A 25367-nucleotide genomic window follows, 5' to 3' on the forward strand; every position below is an offset into this window, starting at 1 on the left:
CCAAAATGGCGGGCGCATACGCAGTGCGCCCGCCGAATCTGCCGGCCGGCAGATTCGTTCCAAAGTGCATTTTGATCACTGAGATAGATTATATCTCAGTGATCAAAATAAAAAAAATAATAAATGACCCCCCCCTTTGTCACCCCCATAGGTAGGGACAATAAAAAAATAAAGAAATTTTTTTTTTCCACTAATGTTAGAATAGGGTTAGGGTTAGGGTTAGGGGTAGGGTTAGGGTTAGGGTTAGGGCTAGGGGTAGGGGTAGGGGTAGGGTTAGGGGTAGGGTTAGGGTTAGGGCTAGGGGTAGGGGTAGGGTTAGGGCTAGGGTTAGGGTTTCGGTATGTGCACACGTATTCTGGTCCTCTGCGGATTTTTCCGCTGCGGATTTGATAAATCCGCAGTGCTAAACCGCTGCGGATTTATGGCGGATTTACCGCGGTTTTTCTGCGCATTTCACTGCGGTTTTACAACTGCGATTTTCTATTTGAGCAGTTGTAAAACCGCTGCGGAATCCACACAAAGAAGTGACATGCTGCGGAATGTAAACCGCTGCGTTTCCGTGCAGTTTTTCCGCAGCATGGGCACAGCGATTTTTGTTTCCCGTAGGTTTACATTGAACTGTAAACTCATGGGAAACTGCTGCGGATCCGCAGCGTTTTCCGCAGCGTGTGCACATACCTTTAGAATTAGGCTATGTGCACACGGTGCGGATTTGGCTGCGGATCCGCAGCAGTGTTCAATCAGGTTTACAGTACCATGTAAACATATGAAAAACCAAATCCGCTGTGCCCATGGTGCGGAAAATACCGCGCGGAAACGCTGCGTTGTATTTTCCGCAGCATGTCAATTCTTTGTGCGGATTCCGCAGCGAATTACACCTGTTCCTCAATAGGAATCCGCAGGTGAAATCCGCACAAAAAACACTGGAAATCCGCGGAAAATCCGCAGGTAAAACGCAGTGCCTTTTACCCGCGAATTTTTCAAAAATGGTGCGAAAATATCTCACACGAATCCGCAACGTGGGCACATAGCCTTAGGGTTAGGGTTGGAATTAGGGTTGTGGTTATGGTTAGGGGTGTGTTGGGGTTAGGGTTGTGGTTAGGGGTGTGTTGCGGTTAGGGTTGTGTTTAGGGTTATGGCTACAGTTGGGATTAGGGTTAGGGGTGTGTTGGGGTTAGTGTTGGAGGTAGAATTGAGGGGTTACCACTGTTTAGGCACATCAGGGGTCTCCAAACGCAACATGGCGCCACCATTGATTCCAGCCAATCTCGTATTCAAAAAGTCAAATGGTGCTCCCTCACTTCCGAGCCCTGACGTGTGCCCAAACAGTGGTTTACCCCCACATATGGGGTACCAGCATACTCAGGACAAACTGCGCAACAATTACTGGGGTCCAATTTCTCCTGTTACCCTTGTTAATCAAAAAAAATGCTTGCTAAAACATAATTTTTGAGGAAAGAAAAATGATTTTTTATTTTCACGGCTCTGCGTTGTAAACGTCTGTGAAGCACTTGGGGGTTCAAAGTGCTCACCACATATCTAGATAAGTTCCTTGGGGGGTCTAATTTCTAAAATGGGGTCACTTGTGGGGGTTTCTACTGTTTAGGCACACCAGGGGCTCTGCAAACGCAACGTGACATCCGCAGACCATTCCATCAAAGTCTGCATTTCAAAAGTCACTACTTCCCTTCTGAGCCCCGACGTGTGCCCAAACAGTGGTTTAACCCCACTCATGGGGTATCAGCGTACTCAGGAGCAACTGGACAACAACTTTTGGGGTCCAATTTCTCCTGTAACCCTTGGGAAAATAAAAAATTCTGGGCTAAATAATTATTTTTGAGGAAAGAAAACGTATTTATTATTTTCACGGCTCTGCATTATAAACTTCTATGAAGCACTTGGGGGTTCAAAGTGCTCACCACACATCTAGATAAGTTCCTTTCGGGGTCTAGTTTCCAAAATGGGGTCACTTGTGGGGGGTTTCTACTGTTTAGGCACATCAGGGGCTCTGCAAACGCAACGTGACGCCCGCAGAGCATTCCATCAAAGTCTGCATTTCAAAACGTCACTACTTCAATTCCAAGCCCCGGCATGTGCCCAAACAGTAGTTTACCCCCACATATGGGGTATCACCGTACTCAGGAGAAACTGGACAACAAATATTGGGGTCAAATTTCTCCTGTTACCCTTGGGAAAATTAAAAAATTCTGGGCTAAATAATTATTTTTGAGGAAAGAAAACGTATTTATTATTTTCACGGCTCTGCATTATAAACTTCTATGAAGCGCTTGGGGGTTCAAAGTGCTCACCACACATCTAGATAAGTTCCTTTCGGGGTCTAGTTTCCAAAATGCGGTCACTTGTGGGGGGTTTCTACTGTTAAGCCACATCAGGGGCTCTGCAAACGCAACGTGACGCCCACAGAGCATTCCATCAAAGTCTGCATTTCAAAACGTCACTACTTCACTTCCGAGCCTCGGCATGTGCCCAAACAGTGGTTTACCCCCACATATGGGGTATCAGCGTACTCAGGAGAAACTGGACAACAACTTTTGGGGTCCAATTTCTTCTGTAACCCTTGGGAAAATAAAAAATTCTGGGCTAAATAATTATTTTTGAGGAAAGAAAACGTATTTATTATTTTCACGGCTCTGCATTATAAACTTCTATGAAGCACTTGGGGGTTCAAAGTGCTCACCACACATCTAGATAAGTTCCTTTGGGGGTCTAGTTTCCAAAATGGGGTCACTTGTGGGGGGTTTCTACTGTTAAGCCACATCAGGGGCTCTGCAAACGCAACGTGACGCCCACAGAGCATTCCATCAAAGTCTGCATTTCAAAACGTCACTACTTCACTTCCGAGCCCCGGCATGTGCCCAAACAGTGATTTACCCCCACATATGGGGTATCAGCGTACTCAGGAGAAACTGGACAACAACTTTTGGGGTCAAATTTCTCCTGTTACCCTTGGGAAAATAAAAAATTGCAGGCTAAAAGATCATTTTTGAGAAAATAATTTTTTTTTTTTTTTCATGGCTCTGCGTTATAAACTTCTGTGAAGCACTTGGGGGTTCAAAGTCCTCACCACACATCTAGATTAGTTCGTTTGGGGGTCTAGTTTCCAAAATGGTGTCATTTCTGGGGGATCTCCAATGTTTAGGCACACAGGGGCTCTCCAAACGTGACATGGTGTCCGCTAATGATTGGAGCTAATTTTCCATTTAAAAAGCCAAATGGCGTGCCATCCCTTCCGAGCCCTGCCGTGCGCCCAAACAGTGGTTTACCCCCACATATGGGGTATCTGCGTACTCAGGACAAACAGGAGAACAATATTTGGGGTCCAATTTCTCCTATTATCCTTGGCAAAATAGGAAATTCCAGGCTAAAAAATCATTTTTGAGGAAAGAAAAATTATTTTTTATTTTCATGGCTCTGCGTTATAAACTTCTGTGAAGCACCTGGGGGTTTAAAGTGCTCAATATGCATCTAGATAAGTTCCTTGGGGGGTCTAGTTTCCAAAATGTGGTCACTTGTGGGGGAGCTCCAATGTTTAGGCACACAGGGGCTCTCCAAACGCGACATGGTGTCCGCTAACAATTGGAGCTAATTTTCCATTCAAAAAGTCAAATGGCGCGCCTTCCCTTCCGAGCCCTGCCGAGTGCCCAAACAGTGGTTTACCCCCACATATGAGGTATCGACGTACTCGGGAGAAATTGCCCAACAAATTTTATGATCCATATTACCCTACTGCCCATGTGAAAATGAAAAAATTGAGGCGAAAAGAATTTTTTTGTGAAAAAAAAGTACTTTTTCATTTTTACAGATCAATTTGTGAAGCACCTGAGGGTTTAAAGTGCTCACTAGGCATCTAAATAAGTTCCTTGGGGGGTCTAGTTTCCAAAATGGGGTCACTTGTGGGGGAGCGCCAATGTTTAGGCACACAGGAGCTCTCCAAACGCGACATGGTGTCCGCTAACGATGGAAATAATTTTTCATTCAAAAAGTCAAATGGCGCTCCTTCCCTTCCGAGCCTTACCATGTGCCCACACAGTGGTTTACCCCCACATGTGAGGTATTGGTGTACTCAGGAGAAATTGCCCAACACATTTTAGGATCCATTTTATCCTGTTGCCCATGTGAAAATGAAAAAATTGAGGCTAAAAGAATTTTTTTGTGAAAAAAAAGTACTTTTTCATTTTTACGGATTAATTTGTGAAGCACCTGGGGGTTCAAAGTGCTCACTATGCATCTAGATAAGTTCCTTGGGGCGTCTAGTTTCCAAAATGGGGTCACTTGTGGGGGAGCTCCAATTTTTAGGCACACGGGGGCTCTCCAAACGTGACATGGTGTCCGCTAAAGAGTGGAGCCAATTTTTGATTCAAAAAGTCAAATGGCGCTCCTTCCCTTCCAAGCCCTGCCGTGCGCCCAAACAGTGGTTTACCCCCACATATGAGGTATCAGCGTACTCAGGACAAATTGGACAACAACTTTCGTGGTTCAGTTTCTCCTTTTACCATTGGGAAAATAAAAAAATTGTTGCTAAAAGATAATTTTTGTGACTAAAAAGTTAAATGTTCATTTTTTCCTTCCATGTTGCTTCTGCTGCTGTGAAGCACCTGAAGGGTTAATAAACTTCTTGAATGTGGTTTTGAGTACCTTGAGGGGTGCAGTTTTTAGAATGGTGTCACTTTTGGGTATTTTCAGCCATATAGACCCCTCAAACTGACTTCAAATGTGAGGTGGTCCCTAAAAAAAATGGTTTTGTAAATTTCGTTGTAAAAATGACAAATCGCTGGTCAAATTTTAACCCTTATAACTTCCTAACAAAAAAAAATGTTGTTTCCAAAATTGTGCTGATGTAAAGTAAACATGTGGGAAATGTTATTTATTAACTATTTTGTGTCACATATCTCTCTGTTTTAACAGAATAAAAATTAAAAATGTGAAAATTGCAAAATTTTCAAAATTTTCGCCAAATTTCCGTTTTTATCACAAATAAACGCAGAATTTATTGACCTAAATTTACCACTAACATGAAGCCCAATATGTCACGAAAAAACAATCTCAGAACCGCTAGGATCCGTTGAAGCGTTCCTGAGTTATTACCTCATAAAGGGACACTGGTCAGAATTGCAAAAAACGGCAAGGTCTTTAAGGTCAAAATAGGCTGGGTCATGAAGGGGTTAAAATAATCAAGACTCTTGAGCTCATAGCATTTGGCTCGCGCTGTACCTGATGAGTATGATTCAATGGCCAAAACTCCATGGCCCCAATACATCAAACAGTTTTAGGGCTCTTTCACATGTCCTGATATTTCCAGTGCTGAAAAAAAAAACAGTACTGAAGATATCAGTGTCCTTGTGTTTAATACTTGTGGTATACATTTGGCAACCGTGTGCCGCATTATTTATCATGCATACTGGTGCATGGGAATCAGTGGTAATGTTTGCACTGTTCCACGGCGTCGGGTGCTGAAGGCAGCTCACATCACTGTCCTTGCTTGCGCTGCGATCAGCGCTAGCAGGGGACAATGTTGAGAGTTGTATTCAACTATTAACAGCGAAATACAAAGAGGAAACAGAGGGCACCACTGTATAAGAATTCGGGATCACCTATAGCATGCAATGAGAGTATATCAAGAATAATGGAAAAGATCATGCTATACTAGAAGGGATCTCCAGAATAAAGTATTCAAAAAGTTTTATTAGTGCAGACTACCAACAACAATTAAAAACAATTAACTGTACATATACCCACCAAATGGTGGTGATGGGCCTTGTCACATAGTACATGTTTAGTGTATTGACCTATTGCATAATGTTAAACAAACTTATGTAATTTAGATTATAATTAAAGACCCAGACAATCAAAATACATGTTATATCAAGAGCAGGTTCTGGTATAATAAGCAGAACAGAATAAGCAGTTAGCTATCTAAGCAAGGCATGGCATGTGTCTCAATGCTAACACTGCCCTATGGCTAATAACCAAAAGGCCTTCTGTAGAAATTCATCAGCACACATAGCACAAAAGGGCATCAAGATATTAATAGAGCAAAAATAATAAAGTTTGTTGCCCACATTCAATAAAAGAATATAAGTATAAAGTGCATAGTACACAAATAACAAAGTGCTAGTAGTGCGATAGAGCCCTTATAGAAGATCAAGTGGCTTTAATACCTACCTACAAAAAGCAGAGATGCCAATGGTGTTTGATCCTAAAGCAAGCAAGGCAGTCTGGGTAAGATAAGGTCCGGTACAGGGACAGGGCACAACACTCAAAACGTGTCACCACCGAAGTGTGGCTTCCTCAGGAGCCTATTAGGTGGCGACACTGCTCGTCTGATGGGAGTATTCATTCAGTATTTGTTTACCTGTATTTTCTGATAACCAGCCAAGCAAAACTGACAGCTGCGGCTACAACTCTCTGTTCTCAGCTTTAGCAAGGCTGGTTATCAAGAAATCAAGAATAGAATGGTCCACACACCACATTTTTTAATTATTTAAATAAATAATGAATAAAACGGAGTGGGGTTCCCCCTTATTTTTGACAACTAGCCTTGCTAAAGCAGACATATGGTGGCTGGTATTCTCAGGCTCTAAGGGGCCATGGATATTGCCACCACAGTCTAAAAATAGCATCCCACAGCCTCCTCAGAAAAGGCACATCAATTCTTGCACTTTGACATGCTCTTCCCACTTGTCCTGTGGTGGTGGCAAGTGGGGTTGATGTCACCTTTGTATTGTCTGTTGATATCAAGCACACAGCTTAGTAATAGAGAGGCATGTATAAGATGCCTCTCCATTACTAATCCTATAGTTATATTGTGCATAAACACACAGCTAGAATAAAGTCCTTTATTTGAAATAAAAAGAAAACACTTTTTGACTTTTTAATTTAAAAATAACAAACAGTTACATGAGTATAACACCCATTCCACTGAAGTCATGGTCTCCTGTAAAAAAATAAAATAGATGAAAAGCAACCATATTCCTAATCTGTCTGTTGTTCAGTCCCACGCATGTCTGGCGATAAACAGTTTTCAACCTGGATGGTGCCAAGATGCGAACGTCCAGGCTGAGAACCACTGGGGAATGAGCAGCTGCGAGCATTAATGACCAGTAATGACATCATCGAAGCTACAGCAGGTCACTGAGGCTGCATTCCCAGCTGGGTGAACTGCGGTGACCTCAGCATAGTGAGAAAAAGTCTCAAGGTGCAGAGCTCAGGTCAGTGACTTCACCAAAGTTTAGCTCAGTGAGTTCACCGCACTTCACCACAGGGCAAGAGGGAAGAGCCTGGCAAAGCACCAGAATTGGCATATCGGATGCTATTTTAGGCTGGGGGGCAATATCCATGGCCTTTTAGTGGCCTGAGAATACTAGCCCCCAGCTGTCTGCTTTAGTTTGGCTGGTTGTCAAAAACAGGGGGGACCCAATGCTGTTTTATTAAATTATGTATTTAAATATTTAAAAAATAGTGCATGAGGACCCCTCTATTCTTGATAACCAGCCTTGCTAAAGCTGAAACTGAGGATTGCAGCCTACAACTGTAAGTTTTGCCTGGCTAGTTATAAAAAATACAGGGGAACCCACATCATTTCTAAAATGTATTTATTAATTTATATCATATATAAATATATTTATATTTTTCTGTTGTTCACATGGTCATTTCATTGGAGTCTGTCTGTCTTTACCAAAGCACCAGAAAACCATCAAAAGAGGATAATAACCTGGCAGTACATATCTCCTCTTCATGTGTATCTCAGTATTACTTATAGGAAGTGGTTATAAGTATGGAAATATCTATCCTCTTGAATAGTGGGGTGGGAGCCAATATGATGGATACTCGGTTCGCACGAGGCCATGGCTCTCCTGTAGTACACCGGCGAAGTCTATTCCCATATTTGTTATTGAGTCTGCACCTCTCGGTCAGGGAAATTTTTCCCAAGTTGTGTATAATGTGAACCTGCACATAGTTGCTCTTCACAAGGAGCTCCTTTATTGTTATGTCTTAGACGGTCTTCCTACTCCTATTGTGTTAGGCCTTCTCTGGCTCACTGTGCATAATCCGGTTATTGACTGGTAGTCCAGAGAAATAGTCAAGTAGAGTGACAAAGTGTGACAAAGTCTCCTTCAGCAATAATGATTTTATATGAGGATATTAAATGTTCCAGTTGCTGCATCTAGACTGTGGGTGAGCCCGTAATGTATACAACCCAATGAAAATATTTATTATATATTTATATGTATACGTGACGGTAAATTTCTTCATGGAGCTAGAGGATGATTTTTCTATATAAAATGTACCAATGTGTTGTATGCAACTAAGATACCAACTATTTATTCTCTGCCTTGCATCTCCTTCTTTCATGTGTTTTCAATATTGTTAGAAGTATTCAATAAAGATTTATTATTTATACTTTTTTTGGAAGAGTTCTCTTCTTTGCGTTTTTTCTCCATATTTTGTATAGTCATTGCTAGTAGCGCATGTTTGGCACAACCTGTAGACATTGGCTTTTGGGCTATACATTTATTTATTTTATTCACTTGTATAGCGCCATTAATTCCTCAGCGAATTACAGATATTATCTTCACTGTCTACATTTTGACTCCAAATCTAAATTCCTTATCAGTATATATTTGGGGTGTGGGAGGAAACTGGGATACGCAGAAGAAACCCACACAAACACAGGTGGAACATACAAACTCATTGAAGAGGTCCTTGGTGGGATTTGAACCCAGGACCCCAAAGCAACAGTGCTAACCTTTGAGTTACCATTCTGCCCTATACACAGAGGCATAGCTAGGGTTTTGTTTCGGGGGCGAAACTTCTGAGTGGGCCCCTAACCAGGTAACCTTGATTACAACTCCCTAACAGTGGAGGAGAACCTCAGCAGATGACCGCGCTGTTACTGAAAATAATCTCTATATATAATGACCAATATTGATATTACCGCCATATGGTCAGTGGTAGATTCCAGTCCTACAAAACATATAACAGATCACAGCACGGTTACAGATAATGACTTACCGCTGACGTTCTTTCTGATGGAGTCGTTCATTTTTCCCGTCTTTTCCATCTGGCCCAGACCGACATGACAACTTCTTCCACCCAGGACTCGTCTGCAGAGAATACAACAAAGACACATTTAACTTCTCATATTCCAGTCCCATCACCATCTATTCCCAACCTGTACAAACTCCTCATCCTACTGATACCCCAATACTGAGCTGCTGCTGCCATATGTGTCCTTATTACTGCACCTGATACCCCTATACTGGGCCGCTGCTGCCGTATGTGTCCCTATTACTGCACCTAATACCCCAATACTGAGCCGCTGCCGTATGTGTCCCTATTACTGCTCCTGATACACCAATACTGAGCCGCTTCTGCCGTATGTGGCCCTATTACTGCCCCTGATACCCCAATACTGAGCCACTGCTGCCGTATGTGTCCCTATTACTGCACCTAATACCCCAATACTGAGCCGCTGCCGTATGTGTCCCTATTACTGCCCCTGATACCTCAATACTGAGCCGCTGCTGCCGTATGTGTCCCTATTACAGCTCCTGATACACCAATACTGAGCCGCTGCTGCCGTATGTGTCCCTATTACTGCCCCTGATACACCAATACTGAGCCGCTGCTGCCGTATGTGTCCCTATTACTGCACCTGATACCCCAATACTGAGCCGCTGCGGCCGTATGTGTCCCTTATACTACCCCTGCTGTGTGGTTCTCTGTGCCTTCTAAATTCTAAAGCAACCCTGTATAATATAGTAAAACCCTAGAAAACAGTGCCCATATTTTGCCCCCTATAAAGTAATATTGCCCTTTGTGCCCCTTTGATAGCCACAGTAACCTGAGTTCCCCTATAACAATAAGTGCCCACTTTACATTTAATAATGTCCCTTGTCTCCCCCTGTACAGATCCCCTATACACAGCATGATGCGCTCTTATACACAGTATAATGCCCCGTCACTGTATAGTACCACCCACACACTATACTGACTCCTTAGTAGCCCCCAAACTGTTTGATGGCTCCAACAATGTATAATGATCCCCACACTGTAATCTCCATACTGTATGATAGCCCCCTAGATAGCCTCCATATACAGTAGCATAATGCACCAAATAGTCCACAATATAGTATAATGCACTCCCCATAGGCAGACTCTATAGCATAAGGCAGCCCCCCATAGGCAGACACTGTAATAAGGCAGCACCCCCATATAGGCAGACACTGTAATAAGGCAGTACCCCCATAGGCAGACTCTGTAGTATAAGGCAGTACCCCCACAGTCAGACTCTGTAATAAGGCAGCACCCCTATAGGCAGACCCTGTAATAAGGCAGCCCCCATAGTGAGACCCTGTAATAAGGCAGCACCCCTATAGGCAGACCCTGTAATAAGGCAGCCCCCATAGTTAGACCCTGTAATAAGGCAGCACCCCTATAGGCAGACCCTGTAATAAGGCAGCACCCCCATAGACAGTCCCTGTAATAAGGTGGCAGACCCTGTAATTAGGCAACACCCCCCATAGTCAGACTCTGTAATAAGGCAGCCCCCATAGTCAGACCCTGTAATAAGGCAGCCCCCATAGTCAGACCCTGTAATAAGGCAGCCCCCATTTTTCAGACCCTGTAATAAGGCAGCCCCCATTTTTCAGACCCTGTAATAAGGCAGCACCCCTATAGGCAGACCCTCTAATAAGGCAGCACCCCTATAGGCAGACCCTCTAATAAGGCAGCACCCCTATAGGCAGACCCTGTAATAAGGCAGCCCTCATAGTGAGACCCTGTAATAAGGCAGCACCCCTATAGGCAGACCCTGTAATAAGGCAGCCACCATAGTCAGACCCTGTAATAAAGCAGCACCCCTATAGGCAGACCCTGTAATAAGGCAGCACCCCCATAGACAATCCCTGTAATAAGGTGGCAGACCCTGTAATAAGGCAACACCTCCCATAGTCAGACTCTGTAATAAGGCAGCCCCCATAGTCAGACCCTGTAATAAGGCAGCCCCCATAGTCAGACCCTGTAATAAGGCAGCCCCCATTTTTCAGACCCTGTAATAAGGCAGCACCCCTATAGGCACACCCTCTAATAAGGCAGCACCCCTATAGGCAGACCCTGTAATAAGGCAGCACCCTCATAGTCAGACCCTGTAATAAGGAGGCCCCCATAGTCAGACCCTATAATAAGGCAGCCCCCCATAGGCAGACCCTCTAATAAGGCAGCACCCCCATAGTCAGACCCTATAATAAGGCAGCCCCCATAGTCAGACCCTGTAATAAGGCAGCCCCCCATAGGCAGCCCCTGTAATAAGGCGGCAGCACCCATATAAAAAAAAATACTCACCTCTCTTCTTCCTAGTTCCTGCGCTGCTCCCGCTGATCTCCGGACCGCGGGGGCGCCGGGCAGTGACATCATCGCGCCCGCTGTCAATGTCGGCGACATCAGACGCCGACACTGACAGGGGGATGATGGGAGAAGGAGCGCAGCGCAGAATGCAGCACGCCGATACAGTTACAGTAGCGTAGCTCTGGGTGGGCCCCCTCAGAGCACCGGGGCGCCCTGGTAGCTACGCTACTGCCTATATATCAAGCTATACACCATTCCATTACCAGGTTGGTGTTGAAAATTGTATGGGGGAGGGTTGCTAGTGTTTTCAGTCAGATTTCAGTATCACAGATTGGTTTTAATTTTAGCCTTGATTTAGGAGATTACACAGAGCATGAATATATTCTTTTGTTAGCACTAGTACTATTAGTAGTATATGCTCTAGTTATTTTGAAATGTATTTTGATGTGTTTTCAACAGCCACTAACATTACCTTGGCAACTACCAATGCTTGGTTCAGAGGTCTAGCTATGGTTTTATGAAGAATTTATTAATAAGATTGACATTGTTCACCTAACTAAATAATGGATTAGTCTGTTCAGGAATTTTTTATGATATCTGAAGCTTTATCCTGGAAATATTCTCTGTCAACATGCTTGTGTATTGCCGAATTACAAGTTTAATGCGTTTCATTATTGATAGTAATTTTTATTTAGATCATTTTCGCTAACAAATGTAGTTAGGAGGACAAATAATTTGCAAATAGTAACATTAAAGGGGTTGTCCGGGGTTTTTAACCCCTTAGTGACAGAGCCAATTTGGTACTTAATGACCAGGCCAATTTTTGCAATTCTGACCACTGTCACTTTATGAGGTTATAACTCTGGAACGCTTCAACGGATCCCGCTGATTCTGAGATTGTTTTTTCGTGACATATTGTACTTCATGTTAGTGGTAGCATTTCTTCGATATTACTTGCGATTATTTATGAAAAAAACGGAAATATGGCGAAAATTTTTAAAATTTTGCAATTTTCAAACTTTGTATTTTTATGCCCTTAAATCAGAGAGATATGTCATAAAAAATAGTTAATAAATAACATTTACCACATGTCTACTTTACATCAGCACAATTTTGGAAACAAAATTTTTTTTTGTTAGGGAGTTATAAGGGTTAAAAGTTGACCAGCAATTTCTCATTTTTACAACACCATTTTTTTTAGGGACCACATCACATTTGAAGTCATTTTGAGGGGTCTATATGATAGAAAATAATGAAGTGTGACACCATTCTAAAAACTACACCCCTCAAGGTTCTCAAAACCACATTCAAGAAGTTTATTAACCCTTTACGTGCTTCACAGGAACTGAAACAATGTGGAAGGAAAAAATGAACATTTAACTTTTTTTTGCAAACATCTTAATTCAGAACCATTTTTTTTATTTTCACAAGTGTAAAAACAGAAATGTAACCATAAATTTTGTTATGCAATTTCTCCTGAATACGCCAATACCCCATATGTGGGGGTAAACCACTGTTAGGGCGCACCGCAGAACTTAGAAGTGAAGGAGCGCCGTTTGACTTTTTCAATGCAGAATTGGCTGGAATTGAGATCGGACACCATGTCACATTTAGAGAGCCCCTGATGTACCTAAACAGTGGAAACTCCCCACAAGTGACATAATTTTGGAAACTAGACCCCTTAAGGAACTTATCTAGATGTGTGGTGAGCACTTTGAACCCCCAAGTGCTTCACAGAAGTTTATAACGTAGAGCCGTGAAAATAAAAAATCGCTTTTGTTTACACAAAAATGATTTTTTGCCCACAAATTCTTATTTTCACAAGGGTAACAGGAGAAATTAGACCACAAAAGTTGTTGTGCAATTTCTCCTGAGTACGCTGATACCCAATATGTGGGGGTAAACAACTGTTAGGGCGCACCGCAGAGCTTGGAAGAGAAGGAGTGCCGTTTTACTTTTTCAATGTAGAATTGGCTGGAATTGAGATTGGACGCCATGTCGCGTTTGGAGAGCCCCTGATGTGCCTAAACAGTGGAAACCCCCCACAAGTGACACCATTTTGGAAACTAGACCCCTTAAGGAACTTATCTAGATGTGTGGCGAGCACTTTGAACCCCCATGTGCTTCACAGAAGTTTATAACGAAGAGCCGTGAAAAAAAAAAATTGCATTTTTTCTACAAAAATGATCTTTTTGCCCACAAATTTTTATTTTCACAAGGGTAACAGGAGAAATTAGACCACAAAAGTTGTTGTGCAATTTCTCCTGAGTACGTCGATACCCAATTTGTGGGGGTAAACCACTGTTTGGGCGCACCGCAGAGCTTGGAAGAGAAAGAGTGCCGTTTTACTTTTTCAATGTAGAATTGGCTGGAATTGAGATCGGACGCCATGTCGCGTTTGGAGAGCCCCTGATGTGCCTAAACAGTAGAAATCCCCCACAAGTGACCCCATTTTGGAAACTAGACCCCCCATGGAACTTATCTAGATGTGTGGTGAGAACCTTGAATGCCCAAGTGCTTCACAGAAGTTTATAATGCAGAGCCGTGAAAATAAAAAATATTTTTTTTTTCCACAAAAAAGATTTTTTAGCCACCAAATTTTTATTTTCACAAGGGTAACAAGAGAAACTGGACCCCAAAAGTTGTTGTCCAATTTGTCCTGAGTATGCTGGTACCCCATATGTGGGGGTAAACCACTGTTTGGGCGCACGGCAGAGCTCGGAAGGAAGGAGCGCCGTTTTGGAATGCAGACTTTGATAGAATGGTCTGCGGGTATTATGTTGCGTTTGCAGAGCCCCTGATGTACCTAACCAGTAGAAACCCTCCACAAGTGACCCCATTTTGGAAACTAGACCCCCCAAGGAACTTATCTAGATGTGTGGTGAGAACCTTGAATGCCCAAGTGCTTCACAGAAGTTTAGAATGCAGAGTCGTGAAAATAAAAAATATTTTTTTTTTCACAAAAAAGATATTGTAGCCCCCAAGTTTTTATTTTCACAAGGGTAACAGGAGAAATTGGACTGCAATAGTTGTTGTCCAATTTATCCCGAGTACGCTGATGCGCCATATGTGGCGGTAAACCACTGTTTGGGCGCACGGCAGAGCTCGGAAGGGAAGGAGCGCCTTTTTGGAATGCAGACTTTGATAGAATGGTCTGTGGGCATTATGTTGCGATTGCAGAGCCCCTGATGTACCTAAACTGTAGTAACCCCCCACAAGTGACCCCATTTTGGAAACTAGACCCCCCAAGGAACTTATCTAGATGTGTGGTGAGAACTTTGAATGCCCAAGTGCTTCACAGAAGTTTAGAATGCAGAGTCGTGAAAATAAAAAATATTTTTTTTTTCACAAAAAAGATTTTGTAGCCCCCAAGTTTTTATTTTCACAAGGGTAACAAGAGAAATTGGACCCCAGAAGTTGTTGTCCAATTTATCCCGAGTACGCTGATGCCCCATATGTGGGGGTAACCCACTGTTTGGGCGCACGGCAGAGCTCAGAAGGGAGGGAGCACCATTTGACTTTTTGAGCGCAAAATTGGCTGTCGTGTTTGGAGACCCCCTGATGTACCTAAACAGTGGAAACCCCCCAATTCTAGCTCCAACCCTAACCCCAACACACCCCTAACCCTAATCCCAACCTCATCCATAATCCTAATCACTAACCCTAACCATAATCACAACCCTTACCCCAAAACAACCCTAATGTCAACCCTAACCATAACCCTAATCAAAACCCTAAATCCAACACACCCCTAATCCTAATCTCAACCCTAACCTCAAACCTAACCCTAATCCCAATACACCCCTAATCACAACCCTAACCTTAACCCTAATCCCAAACCTAACCCTAATCCCAAGCGTAACCCTAATGCCAACCCTAACGCTAATACGAACCCTAATCCAAACCCTAACCCTAATCCCAGCTCTAACCCTAACTTTAGCCCCAACCCTAGCCCTAACTTTAGCCCCAACCCTAACCCTAGCCCTAGGGCTACTTTCACACTTGCGTCATTTGGCATTCCGTCGCAATCCGTCGTTTTGGACAAGAAACGGATCCTGCAAATGTGCCCGCAGGATGCGTTTTTTGCCCATAGACTTGTATTGCCGACGGATCGTGACGGATGGCCACACGTCGCGTCCGTCGTGCACTGGATCAGTTGTGTTTTGGCGGAGCGTCGGCACAAAAAAACGTTCAATGAAACATTTTTTTGTACGTCGCATCCGCCATTTCTGACCGCGCATGCGTGGCCGTAACTCCGCCCCCTCCTCCCCAGGACATAGATTGGGCAGCGGATGTGTTGAAAAACTACAGCTGCTGCCCACGTTGTGCACAATTTTCACAACGTGCGTCGGTATGTCGGGCCGACGCATTGCAACGGCCCCGTACCGACGTAAGTGTGAAAGAAGCCTAACCCTAAGTTTAGCCCCAACCCTAACCCTAAATTTAGCCCCAACCCTAACCCTAAATTTAGCCCCAACCCTAGCCCTACCCCTAACCTAACCCTACCCCTACCCCTAACCTAACCCTACCCCTAACCCTACCCCTAACCCTACCCCTAACCTAACCCTAACCTAACCCTAACCCTACCCCTAACCCTACCCCTAACCCTAACCCTACCCCTAACCCTAACCTAACCCTACCCCTAACCCTACCCCTAACCCTAACCTAACCCTACCCCTAACCCTACCCCTAACCTAACCCTAACCTAACCCTAACCCTAACCCTACCCCTAACCCTAACCTAACCCTACCCCTAACCCTAACCTAACCCTACCCCTAACCCTACCCCTAACCTAACCCTAACCCTAACCTAACCCTACCCCTAACCCTAACCCTAACCCTACCCCTAACCCTAACCCTACCCCTAACCCTAACCCTACCCCTAACCCTAACCCTAACCCTACCCCTAATTTTAGCCCCAACTGCTGTTCTCCTGCCGGCCGGCAGATGGAGACAGATGGCGGGCGCACTGGGCATGCGTCCGCCATGTTCTGCTGCCGGCGGCCAGGAGGAGCAGCAAGAGGATCCAGGGACCTAGGTGAGTATGCTAGGGTCCCCGAATCCCCCTATTTCTCTGTCCTCTGATGTGCGATCACATCAGAGGACAGAGAATTACACTTTACTTTTTTTTTTTTTTTTTTTGCGGTCGCCGGTAAACAGTTAATTACCGGCGATCGCAAAACAGGGGTCGGTAATACCGACCCCGATCGTGCTCTTTGGGGTCTCGGCTACCCCCGGCAGCCGAGACCCCAAAGATTCTCCCGATGCCGGCCGGCGGGCGCACTGCGCATGCGCCCGCCATTTTGAAGATGGCGGCGCCCACCGGGAGACACGAGGAGCATCGGGGGAGCTAGGTGAGTATTGGGGGGCCACCTGGGACCCCTTTTCTCTGTCCTCCGATGTGCGATCACATCGGAGGACAGAGAAATTAAAAAGAGATCGCTTTTTTTTTTTTTTTTTTGCGATCGCCGGTAAACGGTTAATTACCGGCGATCGCAAATGCGGGGTGGGTTAAAAAACCCCCGAATCATGTTCTCTGGGGTCTCGGCTACCCTCGGCAGCCGAGACCCCGGAGAAAATCGGCCTCTGGGGGGCGCTATGGACTTTTTCCACAGCGCCGTTAATTAACGGCGCTGTGGTTTAAGTACCCTTAGCGGCCGCCGTTAAAAGGCGTATCGGCGGTCGCTAAGGGGTTAAACCTGGGAAGCAATGCTTATAAAACAAAGAAGTCATGTTTGCTATTAAAGTCCACCCTCTGTTCCAGCGCTTACCTTCATGGTTTTCCTCTGGACTGAAAAAGATGACATCCTGACCATCAGTCACCTGACCCTGCACCAATTCGTGAGCTCAGCTTACAGGTCACTGGTGGTCATGATATCATCACTTATTGGCTGTTTCGACACCATTGAAATTATGGCACTGGAGCTGAAGGTGGTTGCTGATGGTAAAAATATGGTCTTTTTATATTATAGGCATAGCTTCTCTGCTTTTGTTTAAAAAATTTGAAATTTTAAACATTTTCATTTTTTCTTCCCCTTTTCCCAAAAAGCTTTTTTTAGTTTTCTATCAACATAGCCATATAATGATTTATTTTTTGTGAGACGAGTTGCAGTTTTGAATTATTATTATTATTATTATTTATTTATATAGCACCATTGATTCCATGGTGCTGTACATGAGAAGGGGTTACATACAAGTTACAAATATCACATACAGTAAACAAACTAACAATGACGGACTGATACAGAGGGGCGAGGACCCTGCCCTTGCGGGCTTACATTCTACAGGATTACACTATTCACTTTACTATACAATGCACGAAAAAAAGGAAGCTTATTCCAAGTTGTATGAAATGGTAAACAAATGCCTTAGGCTTGCCTAGCAGGGACATATCAAATATGAAATGGCTGCTGACGCATTACTTGTTTGTAACATAGCTGAAGATGTGTCTGCCAAGTGTGTCTATCTGTGTAAGGCCTCCTTTAGGCTACTTTCACATTTGCGCTGTGTGACGTACGTCGCAATGCGTAGTTTTGGAGAAAAACGCATCCTGCAAATTTGCCCGCAGGATGCGTTTTTCTCCATAGACTTGCATTAGCGACGCATTGCGATGTATGGCCACACGTCGCATCCGTCGTGCGATGGATGCGTCGTGTATTGGCGGACCCTCGGCACAAAAAAACATTACATGTAACTTTTTTTGTGCGTCGAGTCCGCCATTTTCGACTGCGCATGCGCTGCCGAAACTTCGCCCCCTCCTCCCCGGACATTACAATGGGGCAGCGGATGTTGTTCATTCCTTTCACAATGTGCATCGGTATGTCAGGCCGACGCATGGCGACGGCCCCGTACCGACTCTAGTGTGAAAGTAGCCTTACACATCCGTGTTTCCAGTATGTGTGTTATACGTTTTTTCATGGATACTACACATATCCATTATAGGCTATGGCGCTATTCAAATGCCAGTGTTTTTACGTTCACCGTGTGTTAGTGTAATGTGGGGCAGGGTGTAGCCGTGGGCGAGTTACTCATCTTTTATGCCCCGACACATTACATGGAAGTGGAGGTCCTGGCTGGGTGTGTGGACTTGTGCTGTGAGGACGCTACACCCGTGCACGCTGGATGTAACTAATGTTGCTGGTTTGCCAGGATCAGATGTTGGACAGCTCAATGACGGAGACTGTTATGGCTGGCAATCAGGCAACACAGCGTGCAGTAATCAGCGCACATACAGAGATCTGGCAATAACCAAAAACAATAGGACAAGCTCTGAGACGTGGAATCTCTGTAGACTGCAGTACCTGATCTATCCTCACACAACTATAAGCAGCAGTGGATTGCGCCTATAACTACCTATGCAACTCGGCACTGCCTGAGGAGCTGACTAGCCTGAAGATAGAAATACAAGCCTGACTTACCTCAGAGAAATACCCCAAAGGAATAGGCAGCCCCCCACATATAATGACTGTTAGCAAGATGAAAAGACAAACGTAGGAATGAAATAGATTCAGCAAAGTGAGGCCCGATATTCTAGACAGAGCGAGGATAGCAAAGAGAACTATGCAGTCTACAAAAAACCCTAAAACGAAAACCACGCAAAGGGGCAAAAAGACCCACCGTGCCGAACTAACAGCACGGCGGTGCACCCCTTTGCTTCTCAGAGCTTCCAGCAAAAGTTAATAGCAAGCTGGACAGAAAAAACAGAAAACAAACTAGAAGCACTTATCTAGCAGAGCAGCAGGCCCAAGGAAAGATGCAGTAGCTCAGATCCAACACTGGAACATTGACAAGGAGCAAGGAAGACAGACTCAGGTGGAGCTAAATAGCAAGGCAGCCAACGAGCTCACCAAAACACCTGAGGGAGGAAGCCCAGAGACTGCAATACCACTTGTGACCACAGAAGTGAACTCAGCCACAGAATTCACAACAGTACCCCCCCCTTGAGGAGGGGTCACCGAACCCTCACCAGAACCCCCAGGCCGACCAGGATGAGCCACATGAAAGGCACGAACAAGATCTGGGGCATGGACATCAGAGGCAAAAACCCAGGAATTATCTTCCTGAGCATAACCCTTCCATTTGACCAGATACTGGAGTTTCCGTCTAGAGACACGAGAATCCAAAATCTTCTCCACAATATACTCCAATTCCCCCTCCACCAAAACAGGGGCAGGAGGCTCCACAGATGGAACCATAGGTGCCACGTATCTCCTCAACAACGACCTATGGAATACATTATGTATGGAAAAGGAGTCTGGGAGGGTCAGACGAAAAGACACCGGATTGAGAATCTCAGAAATCCTATACGGACCAATAAAACGAGGTTTAAATTTAGGAGAGGAAACCTTCATAGGAATATGACGAGAAGATAACCAAACCAGATCCCCAACACGAAGTCGGGGTCCCACACGGCGTCTGCGATTAGCGAAAAGCTGAGCCTTCTCCTGGGACAAGGTCAAATTGTCCACCACCTGAGTCCAGATCTGCTGCAACCTGTCCACCACAGAATCCACACCAGGACAGTCCGAAGACTCAACCTGTCCTGAAGAGAAACGAGGATGGAACCCAGAATTGCAGAAAAATGGAGAGACCAAGGTAGCCGAGCTGGCCCGATTATTAAGGGCGAACTCAGCCAACGGCAAAAATGACACCCAATCATCCTGGTCAGCGGAAACAAAACATCTCAGATATGTTTCCAAGGTCTGATTGGTTCGTTCGGTCTGGCCATTAGTCTGAGGATGGAAGGCCGAGGAGAAAGATAGGTCAATGCCCATCCTACCACAAAAGGCTCGCCAGAACCTCGAGACAAACTGGGAACCTCTGTCAGAAACAATATTCTCAGGAATGCCATGTAAACGAACCACATGCTGGAAGAACAAAGGCACCAAATCAGAGGAGGAAGGCAATTTAACCAAGGGCACCAGATGGACCATTTTAGAAAAGCGATCACAGACCACCCAAATGACCGACATTTTTTGAGAAACGGGAAGGTCAGAAATGAAATCCATCGAAATATGTGTCCAAGGCCTCTTCGGGACCGGCAAGGGCAAAAGCAACCCACTGGCACGTGAACAGCAGGGCTTAGCCCTAGCACAAATTCCACAGGACTGCACAAAAGCACGCACATCCCGTGACAGAGATGGCCACCAGAAGGATCTAGCAACCAACTCCCTGGTACCAAAGATTCCTGGATGACCGGCCAGCACCGAACAATGAAGTTCAGAGATAACTTTACTAGTCCACCTATCAGGGACGAACAGTTTCTCGGCCGGACAACGATCAGGTTTATTAGCCTGAAATTTCTGCAACACTCTCCGCAAATCAGGGGAGATGGCAGACACAATGACTCCTTCCTTGAGGATACTCGCCGGCTCAGATAACCCCGGAGAGTCGGGCACAAAACTCCTAGACAGAGCATCCGCCTTCACATTTTTAGAGCCCGGAAGGTATGAAACCACAAAATCAAAACGAGCAAAAAATAACGACCAATGGGCCTGTCTAGGATTCAAGCGCTTGGCAGACTCAAGATAAGTAAGGTTCTTATGATCAGTCAAAACCACCACGCGATGCTTAGCACCCTCAAGCCAATGACGCCACTCCTCGAATGCCCACTTCATGGCCAGCAACTCTCGGTTGCCCACATCATAATTACGCTCAGCAGCAGAAAATTTCCTGGAAAAGAAAGCACATGGTTTGAACACTGAGCAACCAGAACCTCTCTGTGACAAAACCGCCCCTGCACCAATCTCAGAAGCATCAACCTCGACCTGGAACGGAAGAGAAACATCAGGTTGACACAACACAGGGGCACAGCAAAAACGACGCTTCAACTCCTGAAAAGCTTCCACGGCAGCAGAAGACCAATTAACCAAATCAGCACCCTTCTTGGTCAAATCGGTCAATGGTCTGGCAATGCTAGAAAAATTACAGATGAAGCGACGATAAAAATTAGCAAAGCCCAGGAATTTCTGCAGACTTTTTAGAGATGTCGGCTGAGTCCAATCCTGGATGGCCTGAACCTTAACCGGATCCATCTCGATAGTAGAAGGGGAAAAGATGAACCCCAAAAATGAAACTTTCTGCACACCGAAGAGACACTTTGATCCCTTCACGAACAAGGAATTAGCACGCAGTACCTGGAAAACCATTCTGACTTGCTTCACATGAGACTCCCAATCATCAGAGAAGATCAAAATGTCATCCAAGTAAACAATCAAGAATTTATCCAGATACTCACGGAAAATGTCATGCATAAAAGACTGAAAAACAGATGGAGCATTGGCAAGTCCAAACGGCATCACCAGATACTCAAAATGACCCTCGGGCGTATTAAATGCCGTTTTCCATTCATCTCCTTGCCTGATTCTCACCAGATTATACGCACCACGAAGATCTATCTTTGTGAACCAACTAGCCCCCTTAATCCGAGCAAACAAGTCAGAAATCAATGGCAAGGGATACTGAAACTTAACAGTGATCTTATTAAGAAGGCGGTAATCAATACACGGTCTTAGCGAACCATCCTTCTTGGCTACAAAAAAGAACCCTGCTCCCAATGGTGACGACGATGGGCGAATATGTCCCTTCTCCAGGGACTCCTTCACATAACTGCGCATAGCGGTGTGTTCAGGTACGGACAAATTAAATAAACGACCCTTAGGGAATTTACTACCAGGAATCAAATCGATAGCACAATCACAATTCCTATGCGGAGGTAGGGCATCAGACTTGGACTCTTCAAATACATCCTGAAAGTCCGACAAGAACTCTGGGATGTCAGAAGGAATGGATGACGAAATAGACAAAAATGGAACATCACCATGTACTCCCTGACAACCCCAGCTGGTTACCGACATAGAGTTCCAATCCAATACTGGATTATGGGTTTGTAGCCATGGCAACCCCAACACGACCACATCATGCAAATTATGCAGTACCAGAAAGCGAATAACTTCCTGATGTGCAGGAGCCATGCACATGGTCAGCTGGGCCCAGTACTGAGGCTTATTCTTGGCCAAAGGTGTAGCATCAATTCCTCTCAACGGAATAGGACACCGCAAAGGCTCCAAGAAAAATCCACAACGTTTAGCATAATCCAAATCCATCAGATTCAGGGCAGCGCCTGAATCCACAAACGCCATGACAGAATACGATGACAAAGAGCACATTAAGGTAATGGACAAAAGGAATTTGGACTGTACAGTACCAATAACGGCAGAGCTATCGAACCGCCTAGTGCGTTTAGGACAATTAGAAATAGCATGAGTAGAATCACCACAATAGAAACACAGTCTGTTCAGACGTCTGTGTTCTTGCCGTTCTAATTTAGTCATAGTCCTGTCGCACTGCATAGGCTCAGGTTTACTCTCAGACAATACCGCCAGATGGTGCACAGATTTACGCTCGCGCAAGCGACGACCGATCTGAATGGCCAAGGACATGGACTCATTCAAACCAGCAGACATAGGAAATCCCACCATTACATCCTTAAGAGCTTCAGAGAGACCCTTTCTGAACAAAGCCGCTAGTGCAGATTCATTCCACAGAGTGAGTACTGACCACTTTCTAAATTTCTGACAATATACTTCTATATCATCCTGACCCTGGCATAAAGCCAGCAGATTTTTCTCAGCCTGATCCACTGAATTAGGCTCATCGTAAAGCAATCCGAGCGCCAGGAAAAACGCATCGACACTACTCAATGCAGGGTCTCCTGGCGCAAGAGAAAACGCCCAGTCCTGTGGGTCGCCGCGCAAAAAAGAAATAATAATCAAAACCTGTTGAATAGGATTAGCAGAAGAATGAGGTTTCAAGGCCAAAAATAGCTTACAATTATTTCTGAAGCTCAGGAACTTAGTTCTGTCACCAAAAAACAAATCAGGAATCGGAATTCTTGGTTCTAGCATCGATTTCTGATCAATAGTATCTTGAATCTTTTGTACATTTACAACGAGATTATCCATTGAGGAGCACAGAGCCTGAATATCCATGTCCACAGCTGTGTCCTGAAGCACTCTAATGTCTAGGGGAAAAAAAAGACTGAAGACAGAGCTAAGAAAAAAAAATGATGTCAGGATTTCTTTTTTCCCTCTATTGGGAATCATTGGTGTGGCTCCTTGTACTGTTATGGCTGGCAATCAGGCAACACAGCGTGCAGTAATCAGCGCACATACAGAGATCTGGCAATAACCAAAAACAATAGGACAAGCTCTGAGACGTGGAATCTCTGTAGACTGCAGTACCTGATCTATCCTCACACAACTATAAGCAGCAGTGGATTGCGCCTATAACTACCTATGCAACTCGGCACTGCCTGAGGAGCTGACTAGCCTGAAGATAGAAATACAAGCCTGACTTACCTCAGAGAAATACCCCAAAGGAATAGGCAGCCCCCCACATATAATGACTGTTAGCAAGATGAAAAGACAAACGTAGGAATGAAATAGATTCAGCAAAGTGAGGCCCGATATTCTAGACAGAGCGAGGATAGCAAAGAGAACTATGCAGTCTACAAAAAACCCTAAAACGAAAACCACGCAAAGGGGCAAAAAGACCCACCGTGCCGAACTAACAGCACGGCGGTGCACCCCTTTGCTTCTCAGAGCTTCCAGCAAAAGTTAATAGCAAGCTGGACAGAAAAAACAGAAAACAAACTAGAAGCACTTATCTAGCAGAGCAGCAGGCCCAAGGAAAGATGCAGTAGCTCAGATCCAACACTGGAACATTGACAAGGAGCAAGGAAGACAGACTCAGGTGGAGCTAAATAGCAAGGCAGCCAACGAGCTCACCAAAACACCTGAGGGAGGAAGCCCAGAGACTGCAATACCACTTGTGACCACAGAAGTGAACTCAGCCACAGAATTCACAACAGGAGACCACCATTTAAAAATAAACTTTTTAAAGTACGGGAACTTGGTAGGGAGTATATACAAGAGATAGGAAGTACACAGTCTTATGAACTTTTCCTTTACAACTCAAAGCATTTTCCACAGCTTCCTTCTCTATTTTTATCTAACTTCATCTTTCCTCTTGTACTCTTTCTACAGGTCCTCTGTTTCCACTGTTTCTCACTACTTCACCAAAACCCAGTCCTGCGTCTTCTTTCCTCTAAGGGTGCCAAAGTAGCAGGTACTTATCTCCTCTAATGCTGACAAACTGTAACTCCCAACCGGGGCACTTTACTCGTCTCACGTACTCAGTGCTGTTTAAGCCCGTCACCTTCAAGAGCTATAAACTCTGGGCCTTGTGGCTAGGCATTTTCTCCCAGGACCCGTGTCTGGTAGATCACTCTGTCTCTCAGTCACTTCTGCTTTCGATCTTGCTTTCTCTTTCCTTCCGTCTCCTCTCACTTTAAGGACACCCCACAATGTGGCAATGCTCACATTGGACCTTAGGTCCTCTTCTTTGCACAGATCTGCTTCACTAACAGGAAAACTGTCACTTTCCCTTCAACTTACTACCTCCCATTCTAGACTAGTCCCAAACATTAATTCTCATTATCCCTACAGTCAAACTATACACTTTATCAATACTAATTGTTGAGTCCCATGAATAGGAACAATATTTTATGTATTTTTATGTTATACATTTAATTCTGCTGTTGCTATGGAGAAGCTTTGCCCTCTGAAGTTTGTCGCTTTGTCTCTTCCGTAGTTGATCATGTTAGCCCTTGCTTCTCCCTTCCTCTTCATTATCAGTTTGCTGTAGTCATCTTTGGATGCACATGTATACTTCTCTGTTTGCGATTACTCTTTCCACCTGCTGCATTGTACTTAATACAAGATTTCAGAGAATATTAATTGTGTTTCTCCTGGACTCTTATTACAAGTCAGTATGGCTGAGTTGGCACTGTCTGAGGAAGCCTGGCATGTGAGTATAACAATCATACAGTTATCTAAGGGATTGATGGCTAAGGATTTAGAGACTCATACTGCCTTGAAGAGTCAGAATACTAATAATATTTATATTGCACATCACAATTCACATTATACATCACAGTTC

This window comes from Ranitomeya imitator, chromosome 3 (assembly GCF_032444005.1).
Source record: "Ranitomeya imitator isolate aRanImi1 chromosome 3, aRanImi1.pri, whole genome shotgun sequence".
NCBI lineage: Eukaryota > Metazoa > Chordata > Amphibia > Anura > Dendrobatidae > Ranitomeya > Ranitomeya imitator.